Raw genomic sequence first — 14,578 nt, forward strand, 5'->3', positions numbered from 1 at the left:
CTCTGACACAGTTTCATTTCTTTCCTCAAGTCCTGTCACTGGTCACTGAAGAGAACAGACAAGTGCCTGCCTGTTTTCCCTTGGGAGGAAGCTTTAGATTCATCCCTCAGTCTCCTCCAGGCTGAACAAACCAAGTGACCTCAGCCACTCCTCATATCCACCTTCTCCACACCATTCACCATCTTCAAGAACAGTTATGTTCTCCTCCATTTTTTTTTTCTTTTTATGAACTACAAGTCTTCCCACAAAAAGGTGTGTGGAACCATCAACAACATTGTCAAATCTTCACTAGCAGAGGTATTGAAAATAATAATAAAAAAAATCTGGAAAAAATACACATAATTAATAATATTTCTCCATTTTCTTCAGCCTTGTTCCCAAACATCTCCAAACACTTTGCAGACATGATTTCAGGGTCAGCATATCCTTAGTTCATCATCTCATAGAAGGGGAACAAAGAGTTGAGCAAGAATGCCATCTTGTTTGATGCGCTGATCCCTGTAACATAAAGAAATGAGAGTTATAACATTCACTACCTTTGAAATTAAGTCTGTTTATAGGTGATGTGACTAGCATCATCAAGGACAGTTAAGTATATAAGCATGTGTTTAAATTTGATCCTTGAGTAGCTTGAATAAACCAAATTCTCAAGGTTCTGGAGTATCTATCTCCTGTTGGAGGCACCTGGCCTCCTGTCTGCAACATGATAAAGCCCAGTGCCTCAAGATAGCTACAGTCTCAGCCATCTGCTCCTGCATTAGCCGGACCAAGCTGTTTACTAGCTAGGACAGCTCATTTGCAGTAGGCACACCATAACTGATCCATGGCCAGATGACACTACAACTTCTGTAAAAGATTCAGAATTAGTCACACAGATGTCAGCAACTTAAACAAGCATCTGAAAGATCCAAACTTTACATGATAGTCCTGAGCCACAGACTCTTTCAGCCATTTGTTCCAAATCCATGCACAGAAAACTTAGTGTTTATATGGAAGGAGAGAAGAATGAAGGCAAGTTTCTTCACATGTTGCTCCAGAGTTTTACAAAGTTTCTTGTGCCTTCTCTTCCCCTTCTGAGAGCAGTAAACAAAGTCAGCTCATGGAGATGTATTAGAACCAAGCGAGGCTTCTTCTGGGCCGCATCAACATAAAATATACAAAAACCCCAGAAGTCTGCAAAGTTATTTCAGGGGCTGGAAATAATCTTCCTGTGATGGAGCAGGTATAGGAATAAAACGTTCTGTGTATATTTTATGTAGCTGTATATTTTGAGAGAAATTTGAGATCACCCACAAAGGAGGAATATCTCTAATGAGGTAGGGCTGAATGATTTTACTTAAAATTAATAAATAAGAAATGAAAGACCAGCTTGTTTCTCTAAAACCCAAATTGTAAAGTATATTTGTTTAATTTTTTTTTTATTTTGTTTATTGGTCTTTTGATATTTTATGTTCTTAAATGACTACAAGGATTTAAACAGAATTTTTAGTTTTGGTTCAATAAGATTTGAAAGAAGAGCTTTAGTAATCACAGTGCCAATTCAAACTTACTTCCTACTAAAGAGCAAGCCCAAGGAATGCTTAGCTTTTCTGGTTTAAATTCTTCATTAAAAAGTAAAAGTTTAAATTGGCAGGAAAACTGCTATTTAAGCTGCTAGTACACCAACATCAGAGAAAGCTGAGTTTTAGCCCTTGGTACTCTGCCAGGTACTGTACTACATATAAGCAAGATAAAGAGAGAAATAAAGAAAAAAATGATGGGAAAAGATAATTTTTATTTAGCCATTTAGGCTGTGATACCCTAATGGATTTAATGTTAAGAAATAAAAGTTTATGAAGTACCTCTTGAGGCCATAACCAATAGACTTTCAAAATCAGTTGATTTGCACTAGCCAGCAAGTCCAAAAAATGGTAACATATAACTGCAAAGCAGTCTTGTTTGGTCAAATGATTGGCATATGTTTCTGAAGAAATATCCTTATAACTTACTGAAAGCTCTGCTTATGAGTAATAGGTCTTTTGCTCATGAGTGAAATAATTATGCACAGTTTTACACCACTTAGTTCTATTAAAAGTTACAGCATCAGGGGCCTGATGTTGTAGTTTGGCATTTCAAGTATAAGAACTTTAGTTTTCACATTTAGTGTCTCAGCCACTCTGGATCCTAGCCACCTAAAACTTGGCAGGCAAGTTTGTCTGCCCAGATGATTTTTTTTTAATAGTTTAAGATGAGTAAGTCCTTTTCTGTACAATAGCCCAAAAATTTTTTTTGAGCTAGTTATATAGTATTTTCTTTACCAGCTGCAATTATAAAATTATTCTGTTAAAAAACAGAAAGAGACAGTCTGGAACTTGTCACCAGTGTTTGTAGAATAAAGCACTTAGGATTTTTAAGCAAAATAAACAACCATCCCATAGACAAACAATGAAAATTAAATACTGGACCTTGAGACAAGTAAATTCTCCACCAAACTTTTACTCATTACACTTTACCTAGGCAACCAGAGTGGTCAAGAAAAAACACTTACGAGAATTTTAAAAACAGCTTTCTGCTCTTGCAGCACAGCATGCCAATCTTGCTCTTTGTTGTGCCTTACACATCACCTGTGGGGAGAGACAACCATTCCCAAAGTGGTGTGGCCAATGTGCCACCACCAACCTTCAAAACTTCTCACAGGTTACTGTGCACTCTTGTCATCCATCTTTTAAAGAACTTTTATAAATTATCTGACTCTGGGGATCTAATATGTTAACTTCATGGTCCAGCACTATACTTCAGACCACAACCTGGGAATTAAGAAGATCAAATTTTCCTGTGGACCTCAAGATGTCCATGCAAAAAATTGTCTCTAATGTCAGCTGACCCTTTGCCTGAATAGTCAGAATGGGCCAACCCGTAATATTCTAGACTATTACCAATCCTTGGAGTGTCGATAATTTCATTTGAATTAAATAAAAAAAAAAAAAAGAAAAAACCCTCCTTCTTTCTTCTTCAGCAAGCAAATCATGCAGATTTAGAACATAGGCATTTTTAATAGACTGGATTAAGAAGAGGATCCTAATCCAACTGAAGCTTATAATAGCACTTCTAGTTGGAGAAATGCACATCACTGATCCTTTAATTCATTGTCTTAACTGAAAAATTTAAACAATATGTATTACTTTGATACAAAACGGAAACAATGGAAGTTTCAGTGGCTTCTGCAGGTTTAGAAAAAAATATGAGCCACAAAATATTCAGTTTTGTTTAGAGAATTTTTTAAGATCTCTTTTCTAAACAAAACTATATTTAAATTTGGAGTGTTGCTTCAAATTGAATAAAGCAAGCCACTGCAATTAGAACACATCAAAGTGAATGTCTTGACTGGAAAAAAAGAGTATTTTTCTGCTCTGATCAAACAGTAAAAATACAACATGATTTCACAAGTTCTTTTCATTAATTCATATCTACATTTTTTCATGATCATAATTTAAAACAAACAAAAAATTTATTTTCATTTATTTTAAGGCTTTCATTGATTTTAAGGCTTTTCCACAGATTTCATGGTCAGACACTAACGAATAGCATCTTTTTAGAGTCCGTTACACTGCTAATTCATTTTCCCATGTATACGACAACGTTCTCCCCTCATATAGGTTCGTATTATCTAAAATTTTTTTGCCCATTTTTGCTTTCTTTCTTTAACTGCATTTTATTTTGAGATGCATATGATATAAATAATTTGACTAAGCATCATATTTCTTAATAGTTTGGAAAAAAAAAAAGTTTGTCATCAGGCAAACATAGCCTCTGTGCTTTCGCCATGTTGCCATGTTGTTGGTGCAGCTTTCCATATGAACAGAATTCCAGCCAATTCTGAAGTCTTGCACTCGAGACAGAATTACTGCAGTAATATTAATGTCATCATCTCTTTCCATGTGCAAAATATCAAAGCAATGTATTTAGTAACTGCATTGCAGACTTCAGTGTTGGAGTCTCTCTTCCTTTCCCATCTTGAATGTAAAAGCCTTCTATTAGGAAAAGAGGATCCCAACTGAAATGAGATTATAATGCAATCATCTGGTTCAGAGCATTATGCCATGATTTTAGCAGCATGCTAGAAACTCCCTCTGCTCCTGGGCTTAATGAAATTTGAACTTATTATATGGTTCAGCACAGTTTTTGGAAGACAACCAATAAGTATGGGAGGCTTCCTGTTGAAACAAGGGGCTTGTTTGCCAGGATTTGACTCTCTCGAGGAAAGCTAGCTGCAGGGCCAGATCTTTTCTTTTCATTGGATACAGAACAGCTACACACACAGCAGTATTTACTGGTGATAGCAGCCTGTGACAGAGCTATGTATTTCCAGAATACTCTAACCAGAGTATACCCAGTAATGACTGCAGTATACCCACTCAAATGTGCTTTGCCACTACATAATACAGGATTCAAGAAGGGGCATTTGATGGCTGCAGTGAATTAAAAAGTGGAAATCCACCTATTGAGTAAGAATCACGTACTACACCTTTCTAGGTGTTACTTTATGTGAAATTATAATATGAAGATATCCTGGAATGAAGAAAGAAATGGTTGTACCTGCACACAACTGCTTGTTCTACTTTTCAGGCTAACAGCTTGGCTGTAACATTTGTGCATTAGCTAAATAACATCTCAAGGGGAGCTGGAGATAGAACCTTGATGTGTCCTGATTGTACGTGTGTGAGTTTGTGCTCTCAAAGGATGGTCCTTAAAAAACTCCCCGCTGAAAGCTATTGTGCATATTGCAAAAGGACCGTTGCTAAGTGCCAATTGAGCTGGCACTGTATACTTGCCATTTTAAAAGAAGATTTCATACCACTTGATTATGTTAAATAGAAATGTTTGAAATTTAAACTGAATTACATCAAAATGGCACAGTAGTTATATGTCTAAAGAGCTGCTGCTACTCACTCTCATAACTAATGTCAATCCTTTCTGGTAGACAGTTTTATGTGAAATCATGGTAGAGTATATTACAGGCGAGTTTAGAGAGCCTTGATATAAAAAATGTCATAAATAAATACTACCTTAAAACCAAGTCTGTGTTTGTATTAACAAGCAAGAACTCCTTTACAGTAAAGTACTGTCTTTAGCCAAAAAGATAGACTATTTTTTAATGTCAGAACTTCATCTTCAGCCTTTAGGCTACTCTAAGGTGTCAGATTTTTTTCTGTGTAGATGATAGCTATTTGGGGAACTTGGTGTGCTTTTTTAATGCAATCTAGACGTATACTTAGTAGAAATAATGCAGAAATTACCTCAAGACCAGCTTACAAAGAATAAAAAAATAATAATATTAACAGTATATAGTCAACATTAGGATCTGACTGGAATCAAAACTCCAATATCATTAAAAGGTAGAGGAGAAGTGCATGCTAAAAAACTAAAATGAAACTAGATGAGCACCTAGTCTGCATGTACAAATCTGGTATTTTTATGATCAATAACTACTGACAATACATGCAGAGAAGTAGTTATTACCTTTAAAAAGCTACTTCAGGATTTATGAATTTGAGAGAAATTTCTTAAGTAGTTCTTGGGGAGGAAACAAAAGAAAAACTCAGTACACTTAAACAAATTTTACTCGTTACAAAACATATACTTTTAAGTTTTCATTTTGAATTGTTGGTTTTGTTTATTTCTAAAAGATAAGAATCAGGCAAACTAAATACTTTTTTTTTTATTACTTCAATAAATATCAGACAAATCTGAGAGGGAGGGATTGCCTGAGGTTTTTTCAAGATCTTTACATTTCAAGTGTGGTCTGGAAATTCTAAAATGCTATTTTTTCACTTAGGGAAATAAGAGAGAAAAAAAATCATTGAAACAGCTCAGATAACACTCAAGGGACACAAAATATGTTATTACCTGTGCTGGAGTATTATTTTATTTTACACTGTAATTAAATGCTCAGTTGCCCCTCCTCCCCAGTCAATCTGATTTTATCCTTGGAAGGCAACAGATAATTTCCATATCAAAAGAGCAGTGGCACTTTCATGCATTGTCACTCAGTTTCCTGTGATGTCACCTGAACAAGATGGCTGGTAGGTTGTGATGGAAATGACAACCAGTTTCATCAGCAAAAAGTTCCCATGTGCCAGGATGCATTCCATGATCTACTAAAAGTTGCAACATGCACAATTAAATTGTTGTGCTTTTTTTCTCTTCCTGGAAGCTGGGTTGTACACTTTGACATGTCTCTTTGCCTCCTGGGCTCAAGCCTGGTTTCTAGTGGTGATATCTGACATACTTGTATATTCTATTATAAGATTGAGACCTCAGGCTGCCTATTTTGTTACAAAATTAAAATCTACTGTGCTTCATGGAGCTGAAGATCAACTCCTTTTGGAACTGATTGCCATGGTATTCTTCATTTTGATTTACTGTCTATAGACTCAATACCCTTAAAAAGTCACTGTTAAGATCCCATTGCAGTTTTAGCTTAAAATGCGTTTTGAAATTTATCTCTTACTTGGCTTCTGTTAAAGCACAAAAATATGTACTATGAGTTAAATGTTGCTTTTGATTGGGGTCTGGTGTAGTCAGCTCACCCATAGGGTGAAGAAAGAAGTGTTGCAAAGTTTCTGTGATGCTGGAGATCATATTGTAGTGGTGGCACAGTAACCCAGGTTGGAATTACTCACTCCCCTAACTGGTTACTCCTGAGGTCTTGTTTTGTAGCAGAGTCCTTCTCATTCAAGCTGTCAATGGAATGAGAACACTGAAGGCCTCATGTGACCTCTTGCATGAGCAAATGTCAAGGTGCAAAGGGATCCTCCAAATTCTGCTCTGGATGGAATGACAGACACCTGGCACAGGGATGTTGACATCCTGGGGTCAGAATAATATCTGGCTTCTTCTTTGGTTTATTTTTGGGTTTTTTTGTTTGTTTAATAGTAGAAATATTACCATACCAGGAAAAAAATCTAAATATTCAGGGTCTAAATTTTATAGCTTTACTCTTGCTTTCTTTTAATTTATTAAGTATTCAAGAAATTACTATAATCTCCATATTCTTTGGGTCATTGCAAGGCTGTTCTTTGTTTCTTATTTTTTGTAGTGTACTTATTTAGTTAATTTCTATTTTCTATTCAATTGACAATGTTGCTGATTTAATAAGTAAGCAATATCCTTTGTCTTTTCTTTCTTTTCTTTCTTTCTTTCTTTTCCTTCTTTCTTTCTTTCTTTCTTTCTTTCTTTCTTTCTTTCTTTCTTTCTCTCTTTCTTTCTTTCTCTCTTTCTTTCTTTCTCTCTTTCTTTCTTTCTCTCTTTCTTTCTCTCTTTCTTTCTCTCTTTCTCTCTTTCTTCCTCTCTTTCTCCCTCTCTTTCTCTCTTTCTCTCTTTCCTTCTCTAGTTCAGGTCCTTAATCTTCAAAGATTTTTTTTATCCAGTTTTTATACCATTCTCTTTCGAATGCTTGACCACTAGCTGATTATTTTTTTATTTTATTTTAACCTGAGCAAGAAAAAAAATAGTTTCCTGCCGTTTTCACTCTCTTGTTGGTCTGAGTTAAAAAAGGAGTGGTCATTAAGGTTAAATTTATGTCAAGGAAAAGTCAGCTACGCTATATATAGCAGTCATGTTAGAACAGCGCTGTTATGCAATTACGACTGCAAAAAAAGCTCTTTCAGGGATGGAACTATATATGCGCCCAAAGAAAATGTCCTTGACTAAGACAGTTTGAATGGTACTTGATCTTACCTTCTATTACCACAACTTCCTTTCAACTTATATTAATGTTTACAAAGCAAATGCTGTATCTCTTATAGGAAAGAATTAAGTATGGTGTAAGTATGGACTCATGAATTATCATATAAGTCAATGAAAGCGAGTTGGAAACAGAGGAGTATGTAGTACACGTGATGTACCTTCTATTGGAATGATAATTTGTTCACTGAAATATTTTTAAATGTGTGGATTTAAAATTATAAAATAAGTCCTTTTTTTTACATTTTGCTTTGAATTTTTATGGTGAATTTTATTGAAACATATTTTTTTAATCAGTCATTTTAGTATTCATATTTTTCAAATTATAATCTTTTACCACTTAATAATAGAGGAGCAGAAGCTTTTTAAGCACATAGCAACTGTGACAATTTGATGGAATTCATTTTATGTAATAATTTTATCAAATAATATATTTCTTTTAAAAAATACCATTTATTAAAACATTATCCACAATTTAGGTAAAATGGTAAAGCAAATGTCATTTTTAAACACACGACCCACCTTTGCTGACAGTGCAGTACAATCACAACATATTATAGGAAGTGTTGGCATGCTTTGGAACACAGGATGACTCTATCAATAGATTAATAAGCTTACAGATGAGTGCCCAGCATTTTTTAGCTACTCTTTATTCACTTCTCCCTGTGCATCTACATTGGTTTTAATGAGTTTTCATGTGTTTAACTCAAGACAGGATAAGATTCTCAACACCTGAGTCATGAAGATACACTTGTGGCATAGATTAAAGCATTCATAGACTCACAAAAAGCAAATTTTGGTCTCTTTGAATAGCTTCAGGTCTGATGTCCCAGGGAAAGTGTAGTTCTGGAGACAGGGTCTGATTTACAAAAGCAAACTCAGCATGGATACTTTTAGGAAAAATCAGGGCAAATAATAAGAAGCATTCCTTCAGTTCTTCAGATGAAGAATGGAATTAAAATTCCTTAAATTCTTCTGTGGATAAGCAAAATATTCAAAACATACTGAAATACAATGATCTATTAGTATAAAAAGCAGCAGGGACTGAACACAAACTAAAATGTCTACTTAGATAATTCCAGAAATGGAATTATCATTGGTGACAGAGACAGAAATATTTTTTCCCACACTTTAGCTCCTCTCACAAAACTCCCAAGAAGTCTTTCTTTCAAGATACTTGGACAGTCTAGGTAAAACATCAAGCTCATAATACTTCCCTTTTTAAAGTTATTTTTTATCTCTATAAAGTTTTAAATTTTTCCTAAGAATTAAGATGTGTACCTGGAAGATGAGTTGCATCCTCCATTCCCAAAAGTCTAGAAAATTCAGCAGTTCAGACTGTAGACTCAACTAAGCAGACAAGCATCTGCACCTGCTGATGGTCCAGCTACCTCTTAGAAATAGCGTATGTCCTGAATGGGACTGGTTGAGCAGGGACATGTGACATCACAGTAGGGGGCAGGAATCTGATTTGATTTAGTCAATGAAAGAACAGAGTATTCTGCACACAAAGCATACACTGCAAACAAGGATATCTGAAGTATGGGTGAGCAGGGCAGGGGGGGAAATATCTCCCCATGATTGTTCAGAGGGACAATCATGGAAGGTGGGGACAGCTGTCTGGCCAGGAGGGGGGTTCAAAGGAATGAAAGGAAGAGAGATGATGGAGAAGGAGAGAGAGCATTCCCTTCCTTTCAGCAGCACAATGGTAGCAGGTAAACTACCATCAGCCTCTGGTTTTAGAGGCCTCAGCATTTCCTTACCTTTATTTTTAAGATGTTTATCAATGGAAGAATTCATAAAAGGCCACTTTCATTTCTTCAGGGAATATTGTAAACACAAGAAGTCTCCCACTTCAGATAAAATTCAGTCCTCCAAACCAACTTGCTGGGTATCTGCTTGGGTTAGTACATCTGTCACTGGAACAAGTCCATTTCTTGCCAGCATGAGATTAGGCCTTTTTATATATAAGCACTGACTTGTCAGATGGCACTGGAAAAGAATCTTATTAAACATTTATTAATTTACTATGAAGAAATTCTAAAGTTTACTTAATCACAAAGGAAGAGACATGAACAAGTGTAAAATATTGCACATTATTTAACTAACCTTAACATTAAAAGGGCAAATTCCTTCTTCACTTAAAATCTTGTCTTCCATTAAAAAAAAAAAAAAAGATTTGGTTTTCTAGTTTATTTTGCAAAGTTTGTATCAACCTTTTGCATTCAATATCTCAGCTGAGCAGCATGGATACCCTCTCATGAACATGCATATTAACAGGTTACCTTGAAGAATTTCTATATTTCTAATGCTTGAGATGAATTCCTGTATTTTATTTTTTTTTTGCCTCTAAAAGATCTGTTCCATAATGATCACTGTTCCACACACTTCTTGTGAAAAACTTTCCTGGAAGAATTTTGTTGTGGATAGCCTTAATATTTGACAAGTGTTCCATAAAATACTGCTGTCTCTTTAGAATTTACCATGTTCTTTTCCTGCCTTAACTGCAGACAGAATATAATTCTTTTAGTGGTCTGTATGAATATTCATAAGTGTCAAGTACTCTGAGTTCTAAAATATCGGATAGGGAGGTTTTACAATTATTAGATCAGGGCTTTTCTCAGTTGTACCCTGGGATTAAAATGTCTTTATTTCAGTGCAGTAACAGAGGAAGAACACAAGATTACAATAGATTTAACAAAAAGGAGATAACTTTGCATTATTTTTCTTTCTTCTTTCAGTCTCCATCACGAGGATGGAGTCATGCTGTGACATTCTTCTCTGGGTATTGGAACATGAGAATGATATACTCGACTTTGAATGTCTCAAGTTTTGTAACATATAATAGCTGAGTTTTACTTCTTTCACCCCGGTATTTTGCATTTTGATAGGCAAGTGCCACTTCACCGCTGAGGCCCTTCTGCTGACCTTTAACACAGTGGGTAGCTTCAGCAGTGCAATTATCACTATGGGTTGTGGTGTCCTGGAGGAAGTCAGCATGTGCACATGTATAAACTGGGATATCAAGGATGTAAAAAGCAGAAAAGCACATACCAAGCAAAAAAAGTAATTTGATCATGACAACTCAGTCAAGCCAAAGTCCAAGTGATGGTTATGTCAGAAATTCTTGCTTAGTCTCCTTCATGCATTTGAGTGAAAATGTCAGAGGCTACGATTAATGTGACTTCATTTTACTTTCTCTTAAACTACTGCCATTTCCAGCTCAGAAAGTTCTGCCTACTGGTTGAGTAACAGAAAATCAACATACAGGAGTGTGATTTATCTGTTTGATGCATAGTTATTAAGTTTGATCCTTAGTTTCAGTGGTGAAACTGGAAACCTTACACAGGTCATTTTTTCCAAATGTGGGTGCCTAAAGAATAAATAAATATCAGGGTGTTCATCCTTATTTTGTAGAACTATCTTGTATGAGAAAACCCCCAAGATTTTACCTTCAATAACAAGAGAACACCAATAATACAAGTCTCAGTGGTTTATTAATATACCATGTTCAGCAAAGAGAAGTCAATGTGCACTAATATACTAGAAGACAGCCCACCCACAAAAGGTTAAGCAAAACTTACACAAATGTCTTACATACTGTAGTTTTTGCTATTGCACTTCTAGTTATCACTACTGGTGCTGAGGAACTGCTCTCAAAATGTGCTTGAACTGAAAATGCTTTCTATGACAGAAGCATATATGTAATATGATACTTTTGCCTTTGTAAATATAATTCAAAAACTTTGGGGGTTGTCCTCTTTAATTAGAAGCACCCTTTAGAAGCACCCCTGATACACCATCTTTGCTTTTGCTTTCCTTATCTTCATTATTTCTCTTTTCTTCACTTAGTGGCTGCTGTTCACCTTCCTAAGTTACAGCCCCCCTCCATCTTCCTTTTGTTTCTACAAACAAACAAACAAACAAAAAAACCAGAGCTCTGTTCGCTATTTTTTCTTCCCAAGACAAGTTCATGTTTCTTCAATATGCTGCAGGAGAACAGCTTATGCTGATTTTGCTGCTTAAATATTATTTTTCGTAGTTTCTCTGTTTATTTTTCCGAATGTGCTAAGAGACCTCCCTATGATATCCCTTCTTCCCTCTTCACAATCTTCCCCTTAAGAATCTGAATGTTGCTCATATCTCCTGGGTAAAATCCAGCCACTGTGTCCACATCAAGTCAAACTGAATTTACTCCATGATATGCAGCTGTTCCATTGTCTCCTTATTACAACACAAGACTCTGTTTGTTTTATTTATTTATCATTTCTAAGTACCAGGCTTTCTGGCAAAATGTTGCCAGCTGGAAGTTACATGGAAAATGTTTAGCACAGCTTTAACAGATGCTCCAGAGTATGTGTACACTCATTTCATTCTTGGTAAATCAGCATTTAGGGAATATGGGGAAATAGACTGTGAAATGCCATCAGCTTGTCCTGAGCTATGGTGCTATTTAATAAAATCTCTAGCAAATTCAAAAGCCAGCAACTATTCTGAATCTTTAGTGCATGCATTTTCTCCTCCCTGAGCTATCAATATCAAAGGTGTCTTAAGAAACAATATGTCAATGAAAAATGAAGGAAAATAAACAGAAAAAAAAATAATAGGTATTTCTGATTAATAACTATCATCCCTGACTGTGCTAAATCGCATTTCTAATCTCTTTTTTGGGCATTTATTAGCACTTACTTCCCTCAGTTAAATAAGAATGGCATGTTATGAATAATGTTTATGCCTCTAGGAGTTTATGTGGAGGATCTTCTGGTTTTTTGTAGCTTTTGCCTCATTCAGAATTAAGTAGTCAAGTTCTCTGTTGAGAACAGAGAATAAGGAATACAGAAATAAGAAATAAAACTATCAGTATCTGTATAAAGATCCTCAATTTTTGAGGTGTGGGGAGTTACTGCACAGGGAGTCTCACAGATGCCCTCATCACTGCATGGTGGAACAAGAGTTTAAGTTTCAATGTCTGCTGCCATATCCCCATATCAGTCCAGCAGAGATCTTCCACAGCACATTACACAAGCCCATTAAGGGTAGACACATCTTCCCAGACAAACACACATAAGTCCTCACATTTAAGCTGAATTCCCACCTGTGAATCACAAAAATACAGGCTTTGGTACCAACCTCAATTTTGAATACTTTTACAGGCAACTCTATATTTCATGCATCCATTATTAAGACTTGGAAACAATCAGGAGAAAAGTATAAAATGCTGGTGAATATCAAGATCTTTTCACTACAAATTTCCACTTGGTTTTTCTGAATTTTCTGGATTGCTATGTAATATCTACTGATCTTTGATAATGATGAACTATGACATAGTTCTACCTCTTCAGAAGGAAGAGTTATTTCCATAGCATTTCTCAGTAATAACGCTGTCCACCAGGATCCATTCAGACAAGAACACAGCTTATTATTTGTGGTAGTTTGGATCCTATAAAAATCTAAATAAAAGTTGAAACATATGTCATTCACCTATGTATTAGAGTGGGGATTAAAGTCCACTACAGTCCAAATCTGTGAGTCCAAATAAGAAAAGGAATTAATGTAATATATTAATTTCTGGAGCTATCTCAATATATGTCTGATGCATCACTTCAACTGAATTTATATTTACAATTCATATTTTTCTTCTTCCCTCTCTCCAGCCTTCCTCAACATTGACTCCAATGATTTAAGGAAGATTATAGAAAAGCAATATGGAGCCAAAGTGCTGAGGAAGAAAACAAAACATGGAGTGTTTCAAATCTGTGTAAGCCAAAACCAGCCACTCTAACACACAAACTAATTTTTAGCTACCTATATAATGACCAGTATGTGCTGAATGTTCAGGACAGTTTGAATCAATCCTCAAAAGAATTCATAACAACATGCATAGGTAATCAACATAATCATTTTTTACATATCATCTCTGGCTTCAGACTTCTCATGTCAAGCCATCAGAAAGGGTAATTTTTTTACTTTTAAACCTTGAAATGTGACATAACTTGAAAATGACAGTAAGTTGTGACAAAAGGCCTCTGGAAAAGAAAATAGTAATCAGCAGTGAAAGCTTCTGTCCTTTGCCTCTTAAAATACCCAGCTCGTTTTCTTGAAATAATCTGAAATAACTACTCTCATTCCTATATTACTTTAAGCTGTGGTTGTCACAATATAAGAAAGATATTAAACTATTAGGGAGCATCCAAAGGAGGGCAGCAAAGATGGTGAAGGGCCTTGAGGGGAAGCCATGTGAGGAGTGCTCAATTCGTGTGCTCAGCCTGGAGAAGAGGAGACTGAGGGGAGACTCACTGCAGTCTGCAACTTCCTCATGAGGGGAAGAGGAGGGGCAGACACTGATCTCTGCTCTCTGGTGACCAGTGACAGGACTTGAAGGAGTGGCCTAAGCTGTGTCAGGGAGTTTTAGGTTGGATATTAAAAAAAAGTTCTTCACCCAGAGGATGGTTGGTCACGGGAACAGCTCCCCAGGGAAGTGGTCACAGCACCAAGCCTGACAGAGTTCAAGAAGCATTTGAACAATGCTCTCAAGCACATGGTGTGACTCTCGGGGATATACTGTGCAGGGCCAGGAACTGGACTTGATGATCCTTGTGGGTCCCTTCCAGTTCACCATATTCTGTGACTCTGTGAAGTGTCTGTGGAAGAGCGCTCATTTCCAAACTCACTTTCTGGTCATGTACAAGTAGTACAATATTCATCTGGACCACCACCTATGCATCTGTGAACACAGAGAAGGACAATAGTGTTAGCCCCACCTCCAGACATTTGTTTTTCCCAGCTGATCTGTGGAACAAGACTAAGGCTCTGTATGAAAAATGTGGAAGGGGCATTTAGCAAGCAGAACTGC

At 36.1% G+C, this 14,578-nt stretch overlaps 1 long non-coding RNA gene across 1 annotated transcript in view; it reads right to left on the reverse strand.

Annotated features, from left to right (window-relative positions):
- Positions 1–346: 346 nt before the first annotated feature.
- Positions 347–14,578, reverse strand: part of LOC137473869 (uncharacterized) — a 31,933-nt gene continuing 17,701 nt past the window's right edge. Inside the window, exon 3 of the long non-coding RNA XR_010999024.1 lies at positions 347–498. This is a non-coding gene — a long non-coding RNA (uncharacterized lncRNA). The remainder of the gene's footprint in view (positions 499–14,578) is intronic.

This window comes from Anomalospiza imberbis, chromosome 5 (assembly GCF_031753505.1).
Source record: "Anomalospiza imberbis isolate Cuckoo-Finch-1a 21T00152 chromosome 5, ASM3175350v1, whole genome shotgun sequence".
Taxonomy (NCBI): Eukaryota; Metazoa; Chordata; class Aves; order Passeriformes; family Viduidae; genus Anomalospiza; species Anomalospiza imberbis.